This window comes from Hordeum vulgare, chromosome 2H, assembly GCF_904849725.1.
Source record: "Hordeum vulgare subsp. vulgare chromosome 2H, MorexV3_pseudomolecules_assembly, whole genome shotgun sequence".
Taxonomy (NCBI): domain Eukaryota; kingdom Viridiplantae; phylum Streptophyta; class Magnoliopsida; order Poales; family Poaceae; genus Hordeum; species Hordeum vulgare.
Genome location: NC_058519.1, coordinates 613249867 through 613256243, shown reverse-complemented (window position 1 = coordinate 613256243; position 6377 = coordinate 613249867).

The following is a 6377-nucleotide window of genomic DNA, read 5'->3' as shown; positions in this document are numbered from 1 at the left end:
AAGACAACGGGGGGAAAATGCAAGGTCAACTGGGAGCGGGTCTACAGACCTACGTGCTATGGCGGACTTGGTGTCCTTAACACCGACAAGTTCGCCCGGGCATTACAGATTAGGTGGGTTTGGTACGAGTCGAAAGAGCGAAGTAAACCATGGGTAGGGTGGGCAACCCTTGCTCCAACGAAGACGTTGACTTCTTCTATGCGTCAACCACAATCACCGTCAGCAATGGAGCTAAAACACCTTTTTTGGGACGCCCCGTGGTTGTTTGGTCGCAAGCCCAAGGATATTGCCTCGCTAATTTTCCTAGCATCCAAAAGAAAGGGCTGGAAGCTTCGCAAAGCCTTGCGTGGGAACGCATGGATGACTCACATCAAGCATGACACAGTTGTCTTCGTCACCCACGTCTGCAAGTTCTCCTCGCTCTGGTCACTCGTGTGCGACTTTCATCTTAACGAACAGCTTGAGGATGACATTGTTTGGAAGCACGCGGTCGACGGATTATACTCGAAGGCCTCGGCATACAAAGCGTTGTTCCTTGGTATGACGCTCTCGCGAATCAACTACATGGTCTGGAAGGCCTGGGCTCCCCCAAAGGTCAAATTCTTCGCATGGCTGGCCTTGCAAGATCGGCTTTGGCCTGCTGGCCGGTTGGAGTGACGCAGTTGGAAAAATTGTGGGTTGTGTCAGCTGTATAAAAGGGAACAAGAAACGGGCATCCACCTATTCGCCAAGTGCCGCTTCTCCATTAGGCTCTGGCGTTTGGTGATCGATAGGGTAGGTCTTGCACACGTGGACACCTCCGATTGGCACCAGGAAGATTCCCTTGTACGATGGTGGGATAAAAGAACGGACAGGCGGAACCCTGAGAGACGCGCGATGGCCTCCATCACCATGCTAGTCTCTTGGACGCTCTAGAATGAGTGGAACGCAAGGGTGTTCCGCCTCCCATCCTTGTGCAAAATGTCATGCTTGAGGCAAACCTTTAGATTACTATGGGTGCTAAGAAATTAGAGCGTATTATTGTAAGTGAGTAATTGTCATGCCACCCTTGGGGTTTGATACTTTGTATTTTGTCAAACACTGCTCCTCTCTTAATTAATAGATAAGGTAAATCTTGTACCTCTGTTTTGAAGAGAAGAAAAACTAAGTATGCACAGCGTGTTAAAAGAAGATCACGTGAGCCTTCATTGGTACACCACAGAGGTGCGTATGAACTACGACTGGTCAACCGCCCTGCTCATGATAGAAAAGTCTCGAATCAGAGAATCGACATAGAACAAAAACATGCCGCCACGCGGTGGGATTCATTTTCCAGGAAGGAACCAACATGCCATCTGGCTAGTGATTACGGTCACGATGATTAGTTTGTTGTTAGTCTCATCCATTGAAGCTGATGTGGCACGGACGACGATGCTCTTTTCTATCAAGGTTCCGCTTTGCAAAGCGAAACTGCTGCCGAAAAGGGTGAAGGCTATGAAGATAGTTTAGGTTAACTGACGTACTGTAGTGTGGTGGAAAAAGAATTGTAATTTGTGATCAACCAGATGGTAGCATAGTACATCTTACCGCGAAGATGTTTGATGGTAGTACTTACTTATAGCGTCATCTCTTTGGTGCAAAAAATACCATATCATCATGGTCTGTGGCAGTAAGGAGTTTAAATGCAATTATAATAGTGACACGCATGCAGTAAACGATGATGAAAACCCTACATCATAAACTATAACGATATGATAACACATCCTATCATCAAAGACCATGACGATAGGGTCTTTTTGGCATCAAACCAAGGCATAGATAAGTCTTATTGCCAAAGGCCATGACGGTAGGATGTGTTATCCTACCGTCAAAGACAATGCCCATAGAAAATGATCAAATCCAAAATAATTTTGCACATAGGATAAAAGCATGGCGGTGCGGCGAGAGGGAGAGGTGCTAGTGAAGCTGTTGTAAGAGGTGCACCGATGCAGGGAAGGTGATGTCATGTTTGCGTTCGCTTTGTTACTATTTTCTTCTCCAAACCATTATCTGATAATGAAGGTTGCAAGAAGTCAGAAAAAAAGGTTGATGTTCATCTTATGCCGAGAGAGAGAGAGAGAGAGAGAGGGAGGAAGGGAGAGAGAGAGAGAGCACACTTATGAGGCCATGTTCAAATAAAGGACATGGATCTATTGAGGTCTTGAGTCATTATTATTGGGTTAGGGTGTGCCGAATTGTCTTCTCCCGTTGCAATGCATGGACTTTTTTCTAATGATAATAAATCTTTTAGCATTTTCGTAATGACTATAAACAGTTTTTTAATTACACGAACCTGCTTGTCCTCTATTAGGAGCATCAAAAAATATTAACAAAAAAAGGGAGTTTGAGAAGACTTGTTTATTTTTATTTTCTTTTTCTTTATTTTACATTTTTGTAATAATAATAAATTCTTTAGCATGACAATAAACAGATTTTATCTACAGAACCCACTTGTCTTCTATTAGGAGCATCAAAAATAATATTAGAAAAAAGGGAGTTTTGAAAATACTAGAGCACAGCATCTCGCAATCACCGAGCCTACCCCAAGCCAACCGCACTGAAGCTTGTATTTCATTATATGTTACGCATTTATGTATGAAAGCATTTTGTAAACTTTCAAAACATTTTCTTGGAAAAATGTGAGTTATTCTAATACTGAATAATATTTTAAATGAATTTTTTGCAAAATTCCAGAAACGTTTTTTGAAAAATGTGAGATGGTAACATTTTGCCAAATACACTTCCACATTTTATTAAACTACACGAACATATTTTTTTACATTTTAAACAATTTCGGAAGTTTCTTCAGGTTTCAATATTTTTTTCCTTTTTTCGAAAAATGTATATGTTTCAAAGAGTGTTCTCTTTCCCAAAATTGATGGTGTTTTCAAAAAAAATTTGTTTTCTAGAAATGTATTCATAATTTTTAAAAATTATTCGCACTTTAATAAAATCATGGATTTTCTATAAAATCGGGCCTGCACACTTTAAAAATTTGTTTGTCCTTAAAAATATATTTGCAAATACCGATGTTCCGGTTTTTGGTTAAATAGTTCGGGCCACTGCAATAACAGCAAATGCTTCTGGTGGCTAGCGTAGCGGCTAGAATTCAGCAAGAAAAACCCTATTCATCGCTCTGTCCGAAGCAGTGTCGGGGTGCATAGAGCGGCAGAACGTATCGAATAAATGGGCTGGCCTATTTACGGGTTGTAGCTTCCTGGTTTAGGGAACTCCCAGCGAATTTTTTCCGGTTTAAGAAAACTTATAAAAGATTTCGTGCATCATTTGTTTTTCTGTTTCTGTTTGAAAAAATGTTTTCGGATATTCAAAAAATGTTCCGCGTTTTCAACAATTGTTCTTGATTTCAAAAAAATGTTCCACATTTTTTCAAAATTGTTATCGGTTTCAAAATTTGCTCATAAGATTCAAATTTGTTCTCCGTTTTAAAATTTGTTTTTAAGGTTTAAAAATGTACGTGCTTTAAAAAATTGTTTACAATTTTATAATTTTTCTCATGAATTTTAAATTCGTACACAATTCAAAAATGTTCGTGGTTTCAAAATTTGTTCACAATTTGAAAAAGTTCACAACTTTTATAATTTTCTTCATGAATACGAAATTTGTTCATGTTTCAAAATTGTTCAAATTTCAAAAAAAAAATTTGATGTTTCCAACTTAGTTCACTAGTTGAAAAATGTCCACATTTTTCTTAAATTTTGTTCACGAATTTGAAATTTGTTCAGAATTCAAAAAAAGTTTGTGGTTTCAAAAAATTTGTTCACAATTCTAAAAATGCTCACAATTTTATAATTTTTTTCACGAACTTGATATTTGTTCATGTTTCAATTTTTTGACAATTTGAAAAATGTTCACATTTTATCGAAAAATGTTCACAATTGAATCATTTTATTCACGAATTTGAAAATTGTTCCTGTTTCACATTTTGTGCAAAATTTTAAAAAGGTTCGTGGTTTCAAAATTTGTTTGCAGATTCATAAAATGTTCACAATTTTATAATTTTGTTCACGAATTTGAAATTTATTCATGTTTCAAAATTTGTTCATAAATTTTCCAAAAATGTTCACCTTTCAAAATATGTTCGCAAATTTGAAAAATGTTCTGGATTTTGTTCACATTTTCAAAAATTATCCAACTTTTTCAAATTTTGTTCACGTTTCGAAAAATTGTTCACCATTTCAAAAAATGTTCCTGTTTTTCTAAATTTGTCCACGAATTCAGCAAAATAATTGTAGTTTACAAAATGTTTCATAAAATATTTTTTGGAAATTTCACTAACTGTTTTTTTCTCTGCTTTAAATGTTTCCTTATATTTCGAATGTTTTTGCTTTTAAAAAATGTTCCTAATTTGAAAAAATATCGTTTTTCAAACTTCGTTCATAAATTCAAAAAAAGGTCCAGTTTTCATAAAATGTTCTTTCAAATTCGAAAAATGTTTTACTTCAAATACGAAATTAAAAGGAAATAAAGGAAATAAGCAGAAAAGGAAAAAAAGAAACATAAAACAATTATTAGAATTTTTTGAAACAAAAAAAATAAGCTGGGTCGGCCAGTGGGGGCGAGTGCTTGGGCGTTGCAGCCCTTGCGTGCCGCAATGAGCGGCAGGTAGGAGCTCCCGTTCGGCAACTCCTGGTCGCAAGTTTGATTTCTCAAGAATTTGACTTTTTCGGTGTTTATAGTCCACACGTTACAAAAAAAGGAAAAAAATCGCGTCACATCTGTTGGGCCAGCCCAGTCTTGTCCGCACTCAACAACTCCGAGATTCGACATGCCACATCAATAATCTTTGTTTGAGAACCGTGTCATCGTTTAAAATAGACCAAGATCAAAGAGTTAGCTCTTCTGATTTCCGGGAGTGAAGATTGGAAGCTTGATTTCACTTTTAACTATAAAATCAAGGTTTTTAGTCTTTTTCCTGCCTCGTATTTAATCTTCATTTGGAAAAGGATGAACTAGTAATACTTAACCACTTCTGAGAAGTCATGAGCAGAGGTAGTACAAATAACGTTGATTTCAACTGGAATGAGTTGTATACCCAAACTCATGATTTGCATGATCTCAAAGACCCAATCAGTGAGGAGGAGGTTTCATCGACCATCTCGGCAATGTTGAGCGACAAGGCTCCCGGTCCTAACGACTTCACGGTCATTTTCTTCAAAATTTGTTGGGTTTTCATCAAGCATGATCTCATGCGTGTCATCTACAGCTTTGACTCCCTCCACACCGCCCATTTACAATGGCTCAACTCTGCCACTATGGTGCTCTTCCCAAGAAGGAGGGAGCGGAGGGCATCTCCGACTACATGCCTATTAGCCTCATACATGCAGTTGCCAAGATTATAGCCATGATCCTGGCCTTGCGGCTTGCCCCCCCCCCCCACATGGATGCGCTCGTGTCCAACGCCTAAAGTGCTTTCATCAAGAAGAGGAGTATCCATGTCAATTTCATGTTTCTTCGTAACTACGCACGCCGGTTGCATAAGCGCAAGACACCCGCGCTTCTCTTCAAGATGGACATCAAAAAAGCATTCGACTTGGTCAAATAGAAGTACATCCTCGACTCACTGCAACGAAAAGGGTTCCCGCCCAAATTCAGGAATTGGATTGTTGCCCTCCTATCATCTTCCTCTTCACGTGTTCTTCTCAACGGGCTTCCTGGTAGCCCCATCAAACATGGCTGTGGATTTCGGCAATGGGACCCTATATTACCGTTGTTGTTCGTCCTTGCAATTGACCCCCTCCCACAAATTCTCGACGTCGCAACTCGTAAAGGCTTCTTACACAAGATCCATGGGCGAGGCGTCAAGATGAGAACCTCCCTGTACGCGGACGACACAACCATCTTTATGGCCCAAATTAAGCGTGACATCGACAACCTCGCCCTTATCCTAAAAGGTTTCGGTGAGGTGACAGGCCTATGCACCAACTTCTACAAGAGCTCGGTTGTGCCCATTTGATGCAATCACGTGCCGCTGGGGCATATCCTTGGGCGCTTTCCGGCTACCCTCACAATGTTCCCAATAAAATATTTGGGTCTGCCGCTCTCTGTGAGACAACTCTGGAAATTGGACTTTCAATATCTGGATGACAAGGCGGCTGGAAAATTGGTAACTTTGGAAGGGAAAACCATCACAACCATCGGACGCATGGCCCTAGTCAGATCGTTCATCCCCTCTCAAGCGGTCTTCTCCATCACACATCTTATTGTGTCGCAGGGTACCCTGCAAAACCTCAACAAGTTGGAGAGGGCCTTCATCTGACTTGGCTCGGACAAGACTACGAGAGAAAAATGCAAGGTCGGCTAGGAGGTGGTATGCAGACCTATATGCTATGGCGGCCTTG